The sequence below is a fragment of the Drosophila hydei genome, unplaced genomic scaffold (genome assembly GCF_003285905.1).
Source record: "Drosophila hydei strain 15085-1641.00,03,60 unplaced genomic scaffold, DhydRS2 tig00000211-arrow-pilon, whole genome shotgun sequence".
Taxonomy (NCBI): Eukaryota; Metazoa; Arthropoda; class Insecta; order Diptera; family Drosophilidae; genus Drosophila; species Drosophila hydei.
The window spans coordinates 2,131,636-2,154,714 of record NW_022045685.1 but is presented as its reverse complement, the minus strand read 5'-3'; the positions used below and the strand labels follow the sequence as shown (position 1 = coordinate 2,154,714).

Sequence of the window (23,079 nt, the reverse complement as noted above, 5' to 3'; positions counted from 1 at the left end):
TCTTTAAAATTTATGGACATTCAATACACAGCGCTTGTTTTCAGCTTTCCTTCCCTACCGCTCTCTCGCTCTTTCTCTCTGTCTGTCTCTGTGTTTGTCGCCTTTCGGGGTGCGTCTGTGTGCCCCCTACATTGTGCTCGAGACCCCGTGCTGCACAATTGTAATTTTTGCTCACTTACAACAGTAATTCGTGTTAACTTTTCGTGTAATGTGCAAATTTATGGCACAAATTTCACACATTCACTTGCAACGCATAAGCGCGCGTATGTGTGTGTGTGTGTGTGTGTGAGTGAGGGGGTGACCCGAACAAAATGAAAGTGAGTGCCAAGAGCAGATATTGCTAGGGGCGACAAGTCTGGTGAGTACAGTGGGCATGCTCTGTGCACGCAGCTCTTAGGTTTATCGATCTTTTGTAATTGTAATCGATAATATTAAATTTTTATAGACATGAATCAGGCCAACCGATTGTTGCCAAGCTGAGCTGCAGCTTGCATCACACGTTTTTTTATCTGCCTTCGACTTAAGTGTCTATCGATATAAAGATCAGGCGTAATTATCGATAGTTTATCGATGCTGCCACTTTTTGTATGTCAGCTGCTAAGAGTTAGTTCATTACTGAGCTGTGTTTCTTAATGAATTTTATGTGCTTGTTAAAAATTTAACTGCATGTTAAATATCAGAATCGAGCGTGCTGAAATCTTATATACTTATTTAATATTGTGATAGTCTCAATGAGTTTGATTGACAGGCTGCAAGCTGTGTGCTTATCGATAGTTCTCTGGAAACTTATCGATCCATTGTTAGCATTTGAATGGGGTTTTATAGGCGATAAGGGCAGCTGCCGTCGCCAAGCAATACATTTGGCTAGGGACTCGAATCGGAATCCAAAGTTCAAATACATTGCAGGAAAATGCGCACATGGCAAATATCTTAAAGCCACAAATGATTGTCCCCCAATGGCTGGCCAAAAACGTCGCTCGCCTGGCGAACCTGCACAGCTCCTACATACAGACGCACCAGCAACTCCTCCAGCTCGTGCCACTGAAAAAGTCAAAGTCATCGTCGTAGTCGTTGTCGCTGGCGAGTGTGGCCATAATTTACAAGTGGCTGGCGCGTACCAATTGGCTGCAGTGCAGCTACCCCCAGTTGCCTCCGCCTCCTCCTTCTGCTCGAGCGCTCCGCATCTCTTTCGCCGTACACTCATATGTGCTGTACCGTAAATGTGCTTTGTCTTTGCAATGCGGAACAATTTATGGGGTTCTGGCAATGCAGACAGCGTAAGAGGTTAATAAAGTTTAATAATTTTGTCAAGTGTTAACTGTGGATGACTTTAATCTCGGGGAGCGCCTAAGCGTATGCAACGCTCGCCGCGATTGCCAGCTGGTGGCCATAAAGCTGTAGCTGGAGCCACGCCGCACACCTTTCAGCGCCCCAAACGAAAATATATATCGTAAATAAGCTCACTCCAAACTCCACAACACAACTTTCGAACTCGGGGCGCACGGCAAAGGTAAGGCGCAGGTAAGGCAACGCAAGGCTCACCTGGCGCAGTGTCGTAAAATGGAGAAAACGTACCAGCTGGCCGAGCGCAAACGCATCTATCAAAAATTTATTTTTACTACACACAAAAATTAAATTATATAGTCAGTCGCTCAACTTGATGAATAAGTAGTCGTAAAAAAGTGAAGTCCGCGTCAGGCGCGGAGCTCGCCTGGCGATGGCCGGACGTCAGCATGAAAATCAATCTAATTTCATTAAAGTCAGTCAACATAAAAGAAAAAGAAGCAACAACAGCAACAGCAACGGCCAAGACAATGGCCAACATCCAGGCTCCAATTTCATTTTTTGAATACGCCCAAAATAAAAAAAAAAAAAACAAAAAAAATGTCTTGATTTTGCTTTTGATGTGAGCTGCTTATTAAAAAGCGTAAACTCTCTAACGGTACAGCGCCGCGCAAGGGCATAAAAACGGGCGAGAGCAACGCGAAAAACAGTTGCTATAAAGCGGAAGCTGTCAGATTTTATAGCCTAATTGCGAGTTAAGTCAATGCAAGAAAATATTTTTAATTTCATTAAAAATCTACTTAAATTAGCATAAATATATTTTATATATTTTTTTAATATAGCTAAAAATTTATTATTATTTATTATTTATATTATGTATTATTTATTATTTTATTTATAAATTAATGCAAATTTGCAAAAGTGTTAAAAATATTTTATATTCATTTTATAGCCATCAGATTCTATACTTTTGATACAGTTTTCTGATTCAATTTTTGGGAACAGCCAAAGATCGAAGATCCAAGCAAGGCAGCATTCAAAGTGCTTAAAGTTGTTGGCATAAGTGAGGCTACGACTACCAAAACTATCGAAATCTGCGGAAGTCAACACTCGCTATACTTCTGGACTACTTAAAGCAATTAAGGGTGTTGCAGTGGGACGCAACGTAGGCCTTAAAAATCATTTACAATTCAAAGAAACAGCTAAATTAATTAAAAAATCGATATATATCGATTTACCACGTCTAATGGGCATGGCATTTAGTTATATATTATATGTATTATATTATAATATTGAAGCTCTATCTGTGCAGCAGTACAACATGAATGCATCCACAAAGGTAAATGATCCCAACTCTATAGCTGTAAGACATATAGTTACTCTTTTTAGATTTGCCACGCCCACAAAACGCTGTAGATATGAAAGCGTGAGTGACATGCCATACCATATATTTCCAAGCTCATGTGGTGAAGTTTATTGATAGGCAAAGCTTAGAGTCTAAAAGAGATAAGCCATATTTTCTCTTAGCATTTTTTTGAGATCTGAGAATTTGTGTTAAGAACAACTTGAAAATGAAATAATGCCATTTATAATCAAAGCCTAACAGTCTTTTGCTGTAAGAGCTCTGCTCATGCTTGTCAAGCACATGCTGCAATGCTTAATTTGGGCGAGAGAAAGGCTGCTGGGAACGGGCTGCATGAAGGGATTGCTGCTAATTCCTCAAGCAAGACGTTCGCCGTAATGTAAATCCCGTGTTGAAGCTCGCGCATAACTCACGGCTGCAAATAAAACACGCGCAATAAAACATTTTACGTTGCTTCTTAATAGCAGCTCGCGTCAGTGCTGCTAATGACACGCCCACGTGTCGCACACCTATTTACACACACTCACACTCGCACATACGCACACACACGCTCAGTCAGTCAGTCAGGGGTATCGGGGCAGCCATAAATTCAATTCAATTCGACCAGCAGCTGCTGAGCGGAGTTTCGAGTGATTTTCTTAATGTAGTTCTATAAAGCCAAGCGACTGCCATTGAAAATGTGAATTGGAAAGGGTTTCCCTTTCTTGACTTTTCTTTTATTTTCCTTTCTCTCAGCTCGATTCTATTTTCCTTCACTTTTTGCTCTTCACATGCTTCACATTTCTTAAGTGCTTCGGAGCAGGCGGAGACGGGGCCGGTTGGAGTAATGCAACGGCTGCCGACCCCCTCCCCCCAGCAATTGCCGGGTCTAATAAATTTTCACAATGCGAACGCTTTCCCAGCTTCAAGACGGGGGCGTAACTGATTTTTGAATAATATTTTACTTGCAGGTGAAATGTATCATGTGTGTGAGGGAGCTGCTGGGGGTGATATACTAGGCACAGCCGCCCTGTCTACCTGCTTGGTGTAATTGCCTGAAAAATTACCGTGTCTACATGACACGCACACACGCACGCTTTGGCATTAAATCAAATTTGCAGCCCGTGTAATTGGATGGCGGAGAGTCGCGCGAAGGCCAAAGAGATCATCAGCCTGACTATATTTAAGGATCAGCCGACATTAGCAGAAGACAACTTGAGTTTGGTTCTTAAAATTTTAAGATTTTTCGATTTGCAACTGTTTCATGTGCCACTGTTCCACATGCTGCAGTCTGAATGGCTGCATTTGAAACAGTCTCAATTCCATCTATACATATTCCACTAGTCCAATTACTATTGCTTGTCTGTTTCACATGCCACTGTTCCTCTTCGTTTCATATTCAACTGTTCCACATGATGCTGTGCCCTGGCTGACATACTGCTTCAATTGCCTCTATAAATTAATATGCCATTAGCTCCTGTGCTATAGTTTGTCTGTTTCACATTTCCAGTGTTCCACTTAGTTCTGTATGCCACTGTTCCATATGATGCTGTTTCATAGCTGTAAGTCTGTTTCAACTACCGCTAAACATATTCCATTAGTCGGTTTGCTATAGTTTATCTGTTTCACATACCACTGTTCCTCCCCGTATTACATGTATATGCACAAAAGTCTTTTACATTACGTATGTTAGCGTTCTTCACTGTATGTTTGAGCTTTATTTGCTATAACTTGATAGTGCACTGTTTCATATTCCACTGTTCCATGTAACAGTTTTAAGTAGATCTTTCTTTACACGTATGTGCGACTCTAACTCTGCTTCATTGCAACTTTTGTATAGCTCATGTTCCATTTACCACTGTTCCAAGTGCTCTCATTGTGTATTCAACTGTTTCATTTGCTTTCATTTTCTGTTTAAATTCAATAAACTGCTGCTTCATGCAATACTATTTCACTTGCTCCTGTTTCACTTTCTATTGTTTCACTTGCACTTGTTCCATCATTTCACATAATAGTATAGCATAGTTTTCAGTGCTCTTGCTTATATAACTGTTTCAGTCGCTGATACGCTGTTCGTTTCAGATGCCGCCGTTCCACTTGACACTGCTCCAATTTCATGAAACGCAGTTGAGAGGCGACTGCAGCGAAACGAAATACAATAAATTGGTATTGATGCAATGGGGAAAGGCTGTCTGTTCCAGTGTCGCAGTGTTCCGCATGTTCATATGACAGCTGTCAACCGTTTGTCATGTGGCACTTAACACATTTTTGTTGCCGTGCCCAAAGCACTGCCTGTCATATCAAATCTCAGCGTTTATTTTATGTTTGATTGAAACTCTGATTAATTTCGGCAGGCACTGGCTGCTGGTAAAGTCCGCACGGGTTCCGCTGCTCTGTTATCTCACGTTCCATTGCCCAATTCGCGCTGTTGTTCATGTCTGCCCACGCACAGTGGAACCAATCGAGCAATCCAACTGGTACAAGGCAGCACCTATTTATAACTTATGTTTTGAGCAGTTAGTGGAAAATATTCATTTAGCTCTGATAGTAATTTATAATAATAATAATAATAATAATAATAATAATAATTATAATAATTTATAATCATTTGCCTTTTCCTATCTACCTCTTTCTCTACTTTATCTAGGTCATTGCCCCACTGTGCGTTTCCTGACTGCAAAAGTTACTCTAATGGCCCAACAATACATCGTTTGCCAGTTCCATCTTGAATGCCTGATGTTCTACTTGTAGCAGTTGCTGTTGGTCCTGCTGCTGCTGCTGTTGTTGTTGCTGCTGTCAGAGCCTTGGCACAGGTGTTCCATTCGCCTGGTTTTCATTTGTAATGAGTAGCGCGGCAATACGTAGTTATAGTACACGTAGCGCGCATTGCGAACACGAGTGTATGTGGACAACATTCGCGCCCAAGTCCCGCACACGCACAGACAGCGCAAAGGACACAGCGAACGAGGGGCGGGGTGGTAGGTAAGCAGGAAACGGGACACCGTTGCCACGTCCTACATATGCTAGAAATAATCTGTCATATGCTTGCCACATGCGCTGCCCCCATTTGCACAGTGTATATGAGTTGTTCAATAGCTTGTGAACGAACACTTGGGCATCGGAACTAGTTCATCATATAGAAAAGAACTAGTCAGTAATATTCACATTTAGTTCATAAAATATATGTTGATACATTTTCATTTGAGTAACTCGTTTCATTGTTAGTTCATGGTGAACTGGTTGATTTTTATGTCATAATACCTATTTATAATATATTTCAACAGATGAAACTTCAGAGCAATAAGCTCATTTTTTATTGAACTAGTTCATTTTGATATCGGATTATAAGTGCTCAAATTATTTGTAACACAAGTCAAGCAGATGGCTCACTGTTTAGCAAATTTTGAAGGTATTTTACTGCTATTTGTTCATAATGAACTAGTTCCATTTGGGCTCGACTCTTATTATTTAATCTTCCGTTGACATATCGAAAGCAATTTCTTAAGTACATCAGCCTTTTTGGTAGTTTTTTGTGTTAGCTCACCGTGAACTAGTTCATTTTGATGGCATTAGAGCATTTAAAGCTGATGTTTTGCCATTCGTAAAGCAAGTCAAGCTCTAGTTTGACAAAGTTCATCTATTCATTAGCTCATGTTGAACTAGTTCAACTAGTTCACCACCCTGCGGCAGGGCTACACAGCGTTTTAGTTGGCCGAATCTTTTGCCTATTTCATGTTTATCACTTCGCACGTCTTTTTCTTATGGTTTATAGTTCAGTTGCGCCATTGCGGCAATGGGTACTTCGCCGCGCCACGCCCCCCTTGAACTGTACGCCCATCTAAATGACGCATTTTGCCTTTGTTGTTGTTGTTGCCTTTATAACTTCTACGCGGCAGTCGTTGTTTATGCGCACTGCGTGATCACATTTGGTATCAAGGTGCTCGTTGCCATTGCCTCCTGTTGTCCTGAAGGTTAAGCCACCTCAATCATCTTAGGCTAAAGCATTTGATTGTTTTCATCGTCAGCCGTGGTGCGGCTGAAATTTAAAGAATTTTCACATTTGAGAATATTTTTATTAAAAATCGAATGGAATCAGTTTGGGCCACGTTTTGGTAACTGACTTAAGCTCAGTTAACTATGAACTTATGAAGCTGTACAGCTAATAGGGCCTCGTACATAATTTGCATAGTTTAACTTGCTGTTAAATTTAACATGAACATGAACAAACAAAGCAAGTCTTGTTTGGCAACTACAATTGATTTTGACATGGCAAATAGAGATGCCATTAAGCGTTGCCTTTCGAGTGAATTCCTAACACACACACGCACACACACACACACACACGCACACAGAGTCAGGCATACCTGGCTATGAAGCACCTGCATAGCTGTCGCTCGCATAGCTTTCATGATTTAGCAGTGGAGCACTTGATGCATCAGCATCCATCAGAGCGCACACGGATCATCAACAAGGACACTTCAGCAGCAGCAGCAGCAGCAGCAGCAACAACGACAACGTTAAAATCAAGCGCAGTGTATGGCAATTACAATAATGCATGAAGCACAACATAGTCATCCAGGTTGAAGTGGCCAAGTGTCGGTGACACGGCCAGACGGCAGCACAGCATGCCAGGACACCAGCAAATGAAGTGAGTGTCCTCGTTCGCTGACCAGCGGGCGGTGAGGTGTAGTCAGGTGAACGTCACTGATTACATGTACCCATAAACAACAACATAAATGCCAGCCAAGTTGTAAATGCCAACAGCACAGCTAAGCTACATGCAACAGCAGCAGCAGCAGCAGCAACTAAAACAACAAAGTTGATGCTCATCATGCGGCTGGGCCTGAAGATTTATGTGGCCGGATTTTAGTTTTAATTTAGCAAGATGCCAAATTATTAAGACAGGCTCGTAAGCAGCCGCCTGCCACAAGCTGCCAACTGCAGGCAACTCCATGCCACACACACACACACACACACACAGACGAAGTGAAGCCGTGTCGCAGCGACAACGCGTAGGACATCCAAGGACGTTGAGTACGACAAAGTCAATAAATTTTGTGGCACTGGATTGGCCAACGAGCTGAACTGAGCTGCACTTATTTAGCCCGGCTATCCACTCTCTGAGCCACTCGACAGACGCTACGTTGCAGCTGCAGCCCGCCTACCTCTGGCTGCCAGCCACACTCCGCTCCTTTTCCCAGGTGTCCCAGGTGTCTATTTTAGTTGCTTTTAACTTTGTTATGGCCACAACGTCTTACAAGCTTTTAAGGATAATGTGCCTTGTGCTGCCAAGGATTGCAAGGATAGTTGCTCAAGTTGTGGTCAGTCGGCTAGACGCTGTTCTATAGCTGCTGAGATTTCTCCAGCACACGTGAAGCATGGCAAACAGGGGGCCAGTAGAGTAGGCCAGAGAGAGAGAGAGAGAGAGAGAGAGAGAGAGAGAGAGAGGAGAGAGAGAGGGAGAGGCAGGGAAAATGATATAATATATATATATATATATATAGAGAGAGAGAGAGAGAGAGAGAGAGAGAACGAGAGAGAACGAGAGAGAGAGAAATCGATGGAGAGGGAGAGAAAAATCGAGAGATAGATGGAGAAAAATAGAGATAAAGAGAGAGGGAGAAAGAAAGGTAGAGAGTGAGAGAATGAGAGAGATAGAGAGAGAGATAGCTATAGAGATAGAAAGAAAGAGAGATATAGAGCGCCCGAGCAAAGAGAAAGAGATTAGAAATCGATTGAGAGGAAAGATACAAATCAAGAGATAGATGGACGAAAAAATAGATATAAAGAGAGAGGGAAAAAGAAAGGTAGAGAGTGAGAGAATGGGAGAGAGATAGAGAGAGAGATTTCTCTATATCTCATTTTCCCTCCCTCTCTCTCTTTCTTTCCCTCCCTCTCTCTTACTTTCTTTCGAAAGAGAGAGAGGGAGGGAAAGAAAGAGAGAGAAAGAAAGAGAGAGGGGGAATGAAAATGAGATATAGAGACAGAGGGAGAGAAAATGAGATATATAGAGAGAGAGAGAGAGAAAGAGAGAAAGAGAGAAAGAGAGAGAGAGAGGGAGAGAGAGAAAAAAGGAGAGAAATCGATTTCGATGGTGAAAGATAGTGATAAAGAGAGAGGGAGAAAAAAATATAGAAAGAGAGTGTGTTTGCGAGAGATGGGGAAAGATAGAAAGAATGTATGAGAGAGAGAGTATATCTAAGAGAGAGAATATAAGAGAGAGAGAAAGAGGGAAAGGAAGGAAATTCAAATAGAGAAATAGAGAGAGCGAGCGAGAGAGAGAGAGAGCGAAAAGTGAGAGATGAGCTCATGAACTAAGCTTTTCATGCTAAGCATCAACTCTCCGGAATAGCCCTGAAAAGTATAGTAAATCCATCTCAACTAAACATAAAGTCAGTGAAGTCCTTCAAGCTCAGCTGACTGTCTTCATTATGAATACTAATTCCATCGTAACTGTAAACATCGCATCAATAATGAGGAATGTTAAGTCAGCTGTGCTTGAAGTTCTTAGCTTCCAAGCATTGTGAGGGCTTGCTGGAGGTGTGTGTGTTAAGTTGAAGACTTGGAATTGTATTTGACAATGCTTGCAGCAATTTATTACGGCACATATGAAGCAATTAAGCTGATTGCAAAGGACCAAAGGATATTTAATTGATGTAATCAAAAACTTGAAAGCTTGACAAGGCTCCATTGCAACTCCAGGGAGGATGCAAGCCTAAACCTTACTCCGAGTAGTTACACCAGTCGAGCAGACGGCTACTCGGCCGGGCAGGTAAGCCAAACACACACGGATACACACCTGCCCAGACGGGGCGGTTTGTAGGCGCTTGACAAAAGGACATAGGAGTACGTACCTAGTACATGTGCATGGGCGCATTCCTGTGAATTTTTGTGAATTGAAATTTTTGAAATTTCCCGTCAGTCTGCTAGCGGCCAGACACATTGGAATGCCGTTAATTGTTGTCAGGCAGACGACATTGCCAGGACACAGTGTTGAGACTGTGAAATTCTTCAAGGCAAACGGGTCAAGGGGAGCTACCCAAAACTGACCATTTAAATTGACTTTTCTATCGCTTTTCTCTCACACAATCTTCCTCTCTCTCTCTCTACAGGAGAGGACTATTAAAGCTGAAGGTATTAAATCTGGTTTTTCTCCTAATAATTTCTGTAGAATTCTTGATTTGGTCTGTGTCTATACAAATAACTCTATCTTTTACTTTCTCTATATTTATATATCTATATTATGTCCATCATTGCAAGCGTCTTCCTCTCTCTCTCTCTTTCTCTTTCTCCTTCTTTTTTCAGTCTCTATCACGCTTATTCAACATAGATCAAATCTCATACCTTATCCTCTTTCTCTCTCCCACTACTACGTTTCTGTCATTCTGTTTGCCGACCTAAATCCGCTGCTGTCTCTTCTTTCTCTATCTCTTTCTGCTTCTTTATATGTCTCTCAGTCTCCCACTGTCCATAAACCAATAAGAATTAAGGAGTCAAAGCTAATAATAACAAATGTCTTGACGGAAGGAAAGAAATATACATATAAAAAAAGCGCATTCTTTTATTAATTATCTACTAAATTACATTGCTATCATAATATTGGAGAACGTAATAACAGTAAAACGTTTTAACAGTTTGCATCAATTTGCCTGAACGTTTTTTTACTAGCCAACTCTGTTGATTAACAGCGCGCTGTTAATACAAACAACTGTTGAGCGAGCTTGAGAGCGACGGCGCTCTCTTGCTCTCGCACGCACGCAAAGAAGCAAAAAGAAGGAAAAAAATAACGACAACAAAAGCATAGAACGCAACTAACAACAACAACAACGAGCAGCGCGCGTGACAGCTGCGACGTCGACGTAGCTGCCGCTGCTGACTCGACGTGTTGTACTCTCTTTCTTATTGGGAAAGAGCAGTTTTTCACCAGCCGTCAAGTTGTGTCCGTGTCGCGGTCGCGTCGTTCAACGTTTGTTGTTGTCGTCGTCGTTTTGACTAGTTGTTAAATTATTTTTAATATTATAAATACCATATGTAACGGTTTTTTGTTGAATGCGTTTAATGTTGGTGTGTGGGTATTTTTGTTTTTGTGATGCCGCCTTGCGAAATTAAGCAAACGAAATTAACAGCGCGCATCTCCCGTAGCACCACCAACAACAAGTGCAGTACAGCTGCAGCAACAACAACAACATGAAACACCAGCTGTTTGCCAGTTGACAAGTGTCGGAAATTGGCAAATCTTAAATAAATTTAAAGCAAGTCAACAAAATTCAATAAAACACTCATTGACCAAAAAGAAAAAACCGAAAATTAGTAACAAAACTAACACAAAACAAAAATTTACCGTTTTTTTGCGCTGTGGAGAGAGGGAGACGCCTGAACAACAACGACTACCGCAATAATAACAACAACAGCAATAGCAGAAATAGCAGCAGCAGCAGCAGCAAGCAAGCAAAAAGTGTTTTTTTTGAGTGTTTTTTTTTTTTTATTTTTTTTGCCTGCGCAGTTTGGTGCTCTCACGTGTTTGCGCCGACTGCGACGTCGACCGCAGAGCTTCGCATTGCCGTTTGATAAATGCAAAGATATTCCCATGCGGCCGTTTAGTACATTTTCTACTGCTTATTTTGTGTGCCGCCTACTGTTACATTTCCTACAGCTACTGCTGTTGCTGCTATTACTCTTGCTACTGCAGAAGCGGCCATGTAGCAGTTACAGTGGGCCATCCATTTATTTGGGCTCTGCCGCTGCCGTCGTCGACATCTCCATTTCGGCGTCGTTTGCTGTGATAAGCTCAGCTGCAGACTTCGGACGCTGCCATCATCACATACAGAGAGAAAAATAGAGAGTGAGAGGTGAGTAAATTTGTGGTTCTGCTTACATACTGTAACGGTTCCTGATCGCTGTGAAAGAGAATAGTTGCAAATATACATATGTACATATGTGTGTAAATATGTATGCTGGTAGGCACGTGATTATTTATGTATTTATTATATTACGCATTTAATTAATTACCGTTAATCATTTAATAAGCCCAATTAGTAAAATGCGGTATTGCGGTTAGGATTTATTTATTTTTATGCGACATATGCAATTTAATGACAGCAAATAAAAAAAACGGAGTTTTCAACGAGAAACATTGCAAAATATGTTTGAAAAAATAAATAAAAAAATTTAATTTTGCAACAATTTTAGTAATAGTTGGACGTCGGTTGTGGTTCAACCAAGAATCTATAAAGCTTTAACTTATGGCACGGCTCGATAGCATTCGGTATTAGGAATTTGTTGCATTTGATGGTCACATCGTATTATTTACAGTGCCTGCAGTTGAACAGCTGCCATTTGTCCTCGTTGCATTTTTGCAATATCCTCTCATCGCTCCCAGCGCTGTTGACGCAACAACCCGCCCCCTTCGCCAGCCCCTTGGCACACGCCCACGTAGCTGTGGTGCATGCACAGTGCCATCAATAAGTATGTCAACCGAGTCAACAGCATTAGCAGAGCGCAGATGGTCGCGGCGAGGGCGGGTTCGGGCGTAGGAGGATGGGAAGACACTGCGGACTTGAAGCATTTGTCGCCGATGTCGTCGCTCATTTGGCCAAAAAAAAAAAAACCAAAAAAAAAACAAAAAAAAAAGAAAAAGCAAAAGGAAAACAAAAACGAACGAAAGTGCAAAAAGGAGCAAGAAAAATATCCACTAAAGCGAAAAGACAAATCAAGAGAAAAGGCATTCTGGCAGACACCGCCCACACACACACAGAGACACATACACACTTAGTTACTCACCCTTCCATCCATTTCCTGCTAGCCCAAACAATATACCAAACAATTCCATTGATTTTTCTTGTGGGAATAGCAAAAATATAAGTGCGACTAGTTGCGACCAACAGCGGCGCGACACACGGCCAAGAGGAGCAGGCCATAGACATAGACATAGACATAGACAAGGACATGGACGTGGACATGGATATAGACACAGCACCAAGTACCACCAACCACCCCCATCTCTGACTCCTTTCGCAGCGCCTGCCAAAGAGTGCCGGGTGCCTGGTGCCTGGCGCAGAGCTGCGACTCCTTGCGCGCACCCATTGCGGCAGCGGCAGCGGCGGCGGCTGCTTCTTCGTTCGCGTCGTTGAACTGTTTGCAACATGCTTCTTGCTGTCATACCCTGCTTTTGTTTGACAGTGGGTATATTAATTAGGATTATAATAAAAATGAAAAAAAAAATATATATATATATAAATAATATAAAAATTTGTAGTAAAATTTTTAATGAATTAATTTTTTTTTGAAATATCATAATTTGCTATAAATTTGATATTATTACAATAAAATATAAAGAAAATTGTAAAGTAATATTTTCAACTGCTTAAAAATGTCCCAATATTATTAAAATACCATTATTTAATCATTTCTTTCCTCAACTATTATCATTTTGCTTACCCTCTACGACGCCTCTGTTTAGAGGGTAGCGTCTAGTCGACCAGCCCTGTGCAACTCGCTCCACTTTGTTTACTGTAGTTGCAATTTTTTTACCTTTAACTTTCTTTGCGCCCTGGCACCGCCGCCATCGCTACCGCCCCCACCTCCTTCCCCATCTCTCGCTTGATCCTGGCTTGGAAAACGGAATTTATGTTAATTTGGTGCTACATTCCAGGAACCGTGTCCTTTGTCTTATTTGCTTAGCTATAACTTTGTTTTGGTATTTGGTTTTTCCCTCGGCCTGGCTGCGTCGGGTTTCCAGTGGAGTTTTACTTTTTCTTTGGGGTAGGTTCTGTCTGACGATTAACCCGTACGCACTGCCCCGCCCTCCATCACGGCCCGCCTTTGGTTTCGGTTGTGTTTTTGTTTTGATTGTTTCAAGTTTTTACCATTGAGATATTTACGTTACGAAATTCCGGGCATAACTTGATAAATTCTAAGGAATTTCATTGAGGCGACTTGGAAATATTCGTTGTATCAGTTGGAAATCGTTTAGAGATCACTTGCCACAGCGGCTCATTTAGCCGTAAATAACAGGAAAGCAAAAGCTGTTTTTGCTGGTCAATCATCAGCTCCATTGGCCGCTGCTTCTGCACTTTCCATCCTTTGCCCTCTTTTTATATAATATGAGCTGGCCAAATCGATTTTTTTTGCTAATTGGCCAATTAGCCGCAGTCAACGCTCAGCTCAGGTGCTGTGATTTCCAGGTGCACTCTGCATTTAGATATATGCCTTTGTATGACTATTGCATCCTGTAATAGCTATATCGATTCGAGCTATATAATTACTCGAATGTTCTCATTCAGTCTTTTTAAGCTAAAATCCTTATATAATATATCTTTGACTTATGTATATCTAAATTCTGCAATAGTTCTATGCTAAATAGAAATGAATATTAATTTAGATAAAGTTCTATCTACCACAGTTTTATGTGTAAGCTCAGAGCTTGGTTTGGGTTGTGCACGGGTATTATGCAGTCGGCTATGCACTTGTTTTGGACATCCACAAACTCCTATACCTCACACAGAGTATGTGCTAGTCAGGCTTTCATATGCTGCACTTTTTTGCTATTTTATCTGCTCTATTCGGACCTAAACTTACTGAACTTTTGGCAGTTTTATTCCCTTGCCATTATTTTTTTTTATTTTTCCTATTTTTTTATATGTATTTTCGATACTTTTCTCATACATTTTTCAACGCTTTTGCCGGGGAAATTTGTTTTGCTTAATTGATTTCCACTTGCTCGCTAGTTCCTTCATTAGTTTCGCTCCCCCCAGTTTGAAGTGGGTCAACTGAAGTTCACTTAGGTTGTTCGGCAAAAAGTTTTCTTTGTTTTTTCTCTATTTATAAGTGTCAACTGTACTTGTTCACTGAGCTGAACTTGAAACTATCTTAGATTAATAATAAATTCGACTAGCAAATACTCTGTGTGAGCTCTAAGAGCTTTTAGTATTAGAGAATATCCAAAGATAAACAATAAATTTATCATGCGAATGCAGCTCTCAGATACTTTTGCTTTGGAAGTACGAATTTTGACTTGCAAGACTTTGCTCTTAACTAGATTAACTACATTTAAATATCTAAAGGTATATACAATATTTTCGGTTCTACACATGCGAACTTAGGCCAAGGAAGCTGTGAGATGAAAAGCAATGTTTGCATCTGCGAAATTATAAATAATTGAATCTGTTTAAGAAGACAACTCGATTGGACTGCAGATTGGATCAGCTAGCTAGGTCTGCTTGAGCTTGTTTTTGTGGCATCAGCTGGCGTTGCAAAATGCAAGCCTCAAATAGCAATTCCATGAACTGTGCACGCACACAACATAAACATAACATAAGCCACCAAATACCTCCTACACACACACACACACACTTCGAGACTATTTTATTTTCGTTTCTGGTGCATTTTTGGCCCGAACAGTCGACATATGGCCAAACAAGGCGGCCAAGCAGCAGCCAGCAAGAGTGTCTGACTTGAAGATGCCCTGTAAGCTAACACCTTTGGCCGTTGCATAGCTCGATTGATAGGTATGAATGTCTGATCTGATAAGTCATAGACCTTATAGTGGCATCGAGCTGAGATGCCGATCAATCAGAGCTGGCTTAATGTAGCCTAAGTCCTTCGTTTTGTTATATGTTAATAAGAAACTATTAAATTGTGGATCTATATCTCTAGTAATCTATATTTGTCAGATATATAGACAGCTGCTCACATATATACCCCATATTTTGCATTGCAAATAGTTTTATGAGTACAGGGCATTAAGAATGGGGAGGAAACTTTAATAAAAACATGTCAAGAGCACTTTTCGTTGAAGTAACTGCAGCAGAGGAAAAACTGTAGACGCCCACGCAGCTGCCAGGTTGCGTTGCCCCTCGCCTCCGTTGGCATCGGCTGTGGCAGCAGCAAACGGCATCCGCCCGCCGTGTTCGTTGTTGTTTTGGACTTGACCAAGTTTATTGCCTGCCATATGCAATTGCCATAGATTATTTTTGGCTTGGCGACGCTTTGACATGGCAAAGGCGTCAACGCAGCCGCCGCCCCTGCCCCTGGCAGCAACGAATCTTTCGCACAGATTTGACACCCACAGCAACGCACTAGAGCATGCCAAGCAAATGACTCCGCCCAGCCCACAGCATCACATCTGCAATTGGGCCGCTGGCTCTGACTCTGACTCTCTGGCTACGTGCCGTTGTCCAACTTGCCCAATTTTGGACACGAGGCAGCGCTTTAAGAGTGCCACTTGAAGACTTTGGGGGCTTCATGCAGTTGCGCTGCAAGTGCTCCTTGGCAAGTGGGGCAAGTGGTGCAAGTGGTGCAAGTGGTTGCCACACACAATGCAATGGCCCATGCATGCAAATTGTAGTTGCGTTTTAGTGTCAAGAGCGGCACTAGTCAAAGCCAACCGGGCTGAAGGTAATGGGGGGAAGGTAATGGGGCTAACTAAATGCAAAACGGTTTTCATTTCGAGCACTCTAAACTTGTCTCTTTGCTGCAAACAAAAAACAAAAACACAGCAAATCAGTTTGGGGAACTAGTTCATGTGAGGAACCACTTGAAAATGTGTGTTTTTTGTTCTATATTACGCAGCTCGAAATTGCTTTTTTCCATAATATGATTTAGCTATAGCTAGGTAATAAGAAGAGTTCGCGGAACTAGTTCATTAGCTGACTTTACTTTTTTGTTTGCCAAGATAATGATTGGGGTTGCCGTGCGGCTATGAAAAACAAAGCAAAATAGTTCTTGGAACTAGTTCACGTGGTGAATCACTTAAAAAGTTCGTTCTCTTTGATTTATAGCATAACTTGTTAGAGTATTAATCATAAATCACGGAACTAGTTCAACTTGTATGCTAGGTATACAGCTATATAGGCAAGTATTGAAAGTAGCTCAGCTCAGCTCATGGTTTCCATGATAAGAAAACTAGTTCATCATTGCTATGAACCAGTAGACAAAGGAACCGACCTTACTAAATTTAAATTGGAGATTTAAAACCAAATGTTGGTATATATGCAGCTCTTGTGGTATTTTATATGTGAACTATTATGAACTAGTTCATAAATAAAACAATGTTTGACGAGTCATTCAGTCATTTATGATTGACGTAGGCGTAAAATACTTATCAGATAAAGTCTATGCAACCTAAAATAAGATTCAATTGGAACCAATCAAAGTTCTTGGTTCACCACTGGTTCACTGCTGCCATGGGCAAAGAAAATGTGTTCGTTCTCTGTTTGTTCTTGGGTAAATCAATTTTGCATTTTATTTGCCACATGTGGCACCTACGATTCAGTGTGCGATTGAGTGAACGAACGAGTGTGATTCGATATTCACTGCCGCCATTCACATTCATTCTGGCATTTAGGCATTCATGCATCGCCATTCAGCTAAACGAAGTGGGTTCCTAACTGTCCAATGAGCTGCCGAGAGCGTGTAACTCCGATTGCCAAGTCCGCCTGCTCTGACTGCTTGGCTATCTACCTACACTGTGCTGATGGGGGCCAAAACTGTTGTACATTCAATTAATTATTTATACACGGCATAAGGTAAACGTGCCGTCATCCTATGCCCCGAAAAAACACGCAAGAAGCCAGAGCCAGAGCTACTCAAGGGGTACACGGAGCGGGCGGAGTTGGGGGCTGGGATTTTGGGGTTTCTGCAGAAAGAAATATCCGGCAACTATTGCCGTGTAGCCCGTCGTAGACGTGGCAAACATTTTACGGTTACGTCCTTACATCGCCGGCATCGTCGTCGTCGGCGTCGTCGTCGTTGACGTCGTTTTTTGCATAATTGATTAAATGACTGGCCATATAACGAGCAAACAGCGTTCAAATTGTTTGCCTTTGCCGCATGCCACGCCCCACGCTCGCCCACAGCAGCCTAACAACAAAAAAAATCAACGTGAATTTACGACGTCACGAAATTGTGGCTGCCACTCGCAGAAACATGGAAGCAACGGAGTTAGTTGGCAGCTCAACTGTTTCTGCCTTTACCTGAGCGCACCTGTGTGTGTGTGGGACATGTTAGTTATGGCATTTGGTAAATGTTGTGATTATGAACCAAATCTCAAATGCCTTAAAAAAACATGATTTCTTTTCTGATCCTAGCCTTGCTCATCGCACTAGCTTATTGTCACACCTATACTTAGGTGTATTTACATGGGACATATGTACATACACATAGACTGAGTGTATATGTACATCAGCCAGTTTATGTACTGAATGCGTGCATACACACAGTTGTGTTCATAAAAATAGTAGTGCTGCACAGCAGAAAGCTTAAATATGTTCAGATTGTATATATACATTGCCTATATACATAGCATGTGTATATACACATAAGTGTGATGCATACATAGATTGTATATATACATAGCATGTTTATATACATATGTGTGATGCATATGTATATGCATGTTGTATATATACATAGCATGTTTATATACATACGTGTGATGCTTACATATATTGTATATATACATATCATGTGTATATACATATATGTGTGATGCATATATAGATTATATATACATACCATGTTTATATACATATGTGTGATGCATACATATTTGTTGTATATATATATAGCATGTTTATATACATATGTGTGATGCTTACATAGTTTGTGTTTGTATTTTGGTCCATAAACGATGTTATATCTATAATATTTAATATATTCGAAATTTATTGTTTATATTTGCAACATTTCAATAATTTGTTTTCTATTATCATGGTTTTAATTTGTGTGTGTGTGTGCTGGCCTTGTTTGTTGCTTGAACTTTGAACTTTTTGCCATGCATTGGGCCAAGTCGTTGTGGCTCCACTTTGCCTATGAGCACCACCACTCACCGTCCTCCCCCGCCCCTTAAAAGCGAACACCTATTCACACATTCACCCTATTTGTTTTTCTTGTTGCAGGGCAAAAGCCAAGCACTCAGAGGGCACACACACACACATGTCATATGCTAATGTGTGCTGTGTATGTGTGTGTGTGTCAAGTGTATATCCTTTTGGCGAAACGAGTGCATTTTCTTGTCAACGCTGACATTTCCTGCACTTCGGCCTTGTTTTTCCCTTTAATGTTTTTCTGCTCTTGTCTTGTCTCCTGCTTTGTCTCCTTGTCATTTCGCCCGTTTAATGAGCATTTCCCTTTTTGCTCGCTGTGTTCCTTGATAAAAGCCAAGAGTTATGATTGTGTTAGTTGAGTTGAATGACAGAGTCTTAAGAGCATCTCAAAGGAAGATTTTAGCGGCAAATTTGGAATATACTTCAAGAATCAGATACCTGTGGATATAGACTGATGGATTGCAACTGATTGACTAATTAAGGGATCAATTAGCTATAGACTTGGTCACTGATTGATGGGTAGGCTGAGAGACTGACTGATTGAACTATTTGTAAACTGATTGACTTAAGGAATCAGCTGCATTTGCATGTAAGCTGATTGATTGATTGATGGAGTGTGGGTATTACTGATTGATTAGTTAGGTGATCAAGTAGTGATCACTGATCGATTGTCTGATGGACTGACTGACGGATCAATGTACATGCTGATCGACTGGAATCATTAGACTGACTGACTGACTGACTGATTGACTGACTAAGCATAGCTTTAACTGATTGATTGTCTAGTTGGCTGACTAAATGACTCATTTAATCACTGATTGATTGGTTGTCTGTCTAAATTAAATAAAGATAACTGTAGTTTTGGAATCTGTTTCACATATGCTTTGTTCTCGCTGGAAGTACCTTAAGTCAACTTTCGATTTGCCACGCGCTAGGCACTGAAGTCCATATCAAGGTCAGGGTCATCTTCGTCGTCATCTCTATGTAAATATGTTTGTTTGTCTAAAAGTGTATATCGATGGCTCCCCTTTTGGCGCCTGTCCCAGGCATAGCTGAACTTTTGGCTGGCAATTAAGAGTTCGTTTCAAAGAATTTTTTGCTGGCGCCGTCGCAAAGTGTTTCCCATTTTTGTTTAATCGATGGCGTCAATTGCACTCCACTTGAGGCTCAAGTTTTTTCGTTCGATCCCCTCGTGGATGGATGTATAATTGATGTATCTGTTTATGCTGTTGTCTTTCATGCTATTTGAATAGATATTTTTGTATATTTTCCACAAACATTATAAATAGAGGTGCTTAAACCGATTCTAAATCGCCTCGGCATATATATTTCATTATATACATATGTATAAACATAGTTATACATATACATATATACATATATACATAGATGGAATAAGATAGGAATGAATATATAGAAAGAGAGTGAAAGATAGAGAGAGGGAGCAATATGACTTGCTTGATGCCTGAGAATCGCATAGTAAAGTACTATATCATGTAGGTACTAGCCTATAAATAACTATAAGAATTCCAATTAAACAGCATTAATTTGCTTACTGACACCCCAAAAAACCAATATAATCTCCTTCATCTTTCGAAACGTTTATAATTGTAATGTGAAATAACAGCGCATTCCACTTAATGTAAACAAAACAAACTTGGCCTCTTACTTTAGTGCAGCTACTAAAAGAACAGCCTTCTGTAGTGCTAAGGGAGCGTGCGCCTTTTGCTGCTGCAGCAGCAGCTGTTGGGGCCTCTGCCTTTATTCACTGTACACGCCCATTCAGTTCGCATCATGCAAAAATAAGCAACAACACCAACAACAACATAAAGAAAGATAATAACAAGCAGAAGACGAAATAACAATAGTTCGCAATGCCGCGCTTGCATTGTTTGCTGTAAGACAACAGCAGCCTGTTAAGTGCTAACAGCGGCGCAACAGCTCGTTTCAATGTGACTAAACTACTCTGTACGTGCTTGTAACACAGCAGCAGCGGCAGTGGCAGCGACAGCGGCAGCAGCAGCGCAGAGAGCAGCTCTGTGAGAGCGAGAGAGTGTGAGAGAGCGTCTATTGAGCAAGTTGGGGGCGCAGCGCAGTCGTCGCTTGTAACGTGGGGCTGTTGTTATTGTTGCTTTTGTATCTTTTGTTTTTTTTTTTTCCTTTTTGTAAATGAGCATTTGACGTTGACGTTGACGTTTTGACTGCTGCTGCTGCGACTGCAACTGCAGCCAGTTGGTATGATTGCTGTTATTGTTGTTGCTGTTATTGCAGTCCATTGACTTTTTCAGTTTGCTCAGTTACTGTTGTTGGCGCTATGCGCAGTTGTCACAGTTGCTGGCGCTGCTGCTGCGGTTTTAGCTGTTGTTTTTTTTGTTGTTACCATTGTTATTGCTATTATTGTATAGATTTTTTCTCACTTTTTGCATGCATGTTTGCATGTACTTTATTCATACGCATGCATAAGCCCGTTTTGTTTATTAACGATAAAACTGCAATCTGTGAGCTGAGTAAGGCTCAGACACATTTACACACATGCATAAATATGTGTGTATATAAACATGTAGAATCTGTGTGGCTGCTGTGGGAGTTTTATTATAATACCCTATGTCAAAGGTGGCTTGAATGTTGCTTACTACAAAGGTTATACTAGAACTAAACGCTCGTTCAGTGGTTTTTTCCTACTACAGGGTATTCCAAAGTCAATACTAAGTGAAGAAAGCAATGTTAAGTATACGTCTATTATGCAGTTTGCATTAGAATCTCATGTCTACTCAGACGTTCTCTAAGTCTTGCTCCAAGTACAGGGTATTTGTTGGTGCATACCTCCTACATAGACAACATCACATATTTATATTGTTGTTGCATTTTAATTAAGATAACTTCAGTTTATGACAGCGCGCACACATACATATATATAGATGGATATGCATATTTATGTATGCATATCAGTCGTTGTCCAAAGTTCGTTGTGGGCTGTTTATAAATAAATTGAAGTTAAGCAATGGGCGTGAATTGTATGCAGAGTCAGTGATCAGCTAATGGACGATTACTTTAAAGCTATTAGACCCATTATAGATATATTGTTATGCAAGTGAATAACTGCAAATAGTTGAGCGCAAAAATGTGAACGGAAAAAGCTGTTGCATTCGTTTTGAAATGTGTATACAGACAGCATACAAATGTTGCCATTATAATAAAAATAATAATTATAATTTGTGTTTTTCTTTCTAGGGTAAAATAATTTTATTACAATAATTAACTATGCAATTAAAAAATAAAAAATAAATTCATAATAATAAAAAAAAAACATTAAAATAAAAAAACAATCAAATAAATATTAAAATAAAAATAATCACTGAAAAAAAGTATTAAAACTAATCATTTTAAATAAAATATTTAAAAATAAATATGAAAAATTTTTTTTAATTATTTAAAAAAGTACGTTAAAAAAATATTAAAAAAAAAATAAAAATATAGTTAAAAAAATTGCTAAACAAATATTTAGGAAAAATTATTTAAAAAAAAAATATTAATAAAAAATGAAAATATATTAAATTATAATTTTACAAAAATAACATATAAAAAAAAAACAATAATAACAATTTATTATAAAAAATTTATATTATTTTCTAGAGAGGAGATCAGTAGGAATTTGCTTGCAAAACTGTGCAACCTCAGCCTCAAGGCTTTTTAAGGTTTTATCAATCTTTAGAGCATGATAACTATAGTTCACTTGTCAAATTGTAGTCAAAGTCTCTAATTTCTAGAGGGCATCTGTTAGAAAAGATATAGTGATTTCCGCTAATTGACGCTTGCACTCAATAATCGCCCATTTCAGGATTCGAATTCTGCAAAACCAATGAACTCTTTTCACTTTTAAGGGAGTATGAACATTCTTAAATATTGAATCATGCGGAGACAGCAAACAAGACTATTAGAGGCAGAGCAGTAATAATTTGGCTTTGGGGATTGCAAAAAGTGCATTGCCAAAGCTAGCGAAGCGGGCCTTGAAGCCAAATATGCTGCCTCTCTCTAGTTCTGCCTCTCGCTCTGCGTTTGTTCTGTCTTTGCCTTGTTACAACTTTAATTGACTTTAATTAAATGCAAGTCGTAAAGTCAAATATGTGGCACGGCCGCACAGTCGCATACTTGCAGCGCGCGACAGTGGGCTCCGGCTTAACAATTTAATTAAAGCGAATGCGAATCATAAATATTGTAATACCAGAGCGCACTTAACTGCTAGATCCAATTGTCAAATAACGGGCCCGACTAACGTTGGCCGCCTTCGATTCGGTCATAGACCACATTATACAATGGCCAACACCGAGTGGGCCAACTAGGAGCTCGTTTTTTAGTTTCCTTCAATGATTGCGTCTGCATTTCAAATAAAGCAGAGCATCTATATATGCTCCATATTTATATGCTCCATATTTAGGAAATCTTAACTATTTTTTAGCTTCCTTTGAACTACTTTATTCTCTAGCTCTCATATGGATAATCTCGTGTATATTAATTATTCATGTTAGGGCATTTAATATTCGGGCTTTTTTATAATTTTCTAGACTTATTTTTATGGCACTTTGAGGCCTTGCCAACTTGTCTCGACTTTAAGCCGCAAATTGTAAACTG

The 23,079-nt window shown here is 40.2% G+C and overlaps 1 protein-coding gene across 6 annotated transcripts in view; it reads left to right on the top strand.

Annotated features, from left to right (window-relative positions):
* The first annotated feature begins 11,087 nt into the window (after window positions 1-11,087).
* The window catches only part of LOC111601957 (uncharacterized protein CG43867), a 125,912-nt gene continuing 113,920 nt past the window's right edge, over window positions 11,088-23,079 (top strand). For all 6 annotated transcript variants that reach the window (XM_023318827.2, XM_023318828.2, XM_023318826.2 and 3 more), the window contains exon 1: window positions 11,088-11,475. The gene's annotated coding sequence lies outside the window, so the exon portion shown is untranslated. The remainder of the gene's footprint in view (window positions 11,476-23,079) is intronic.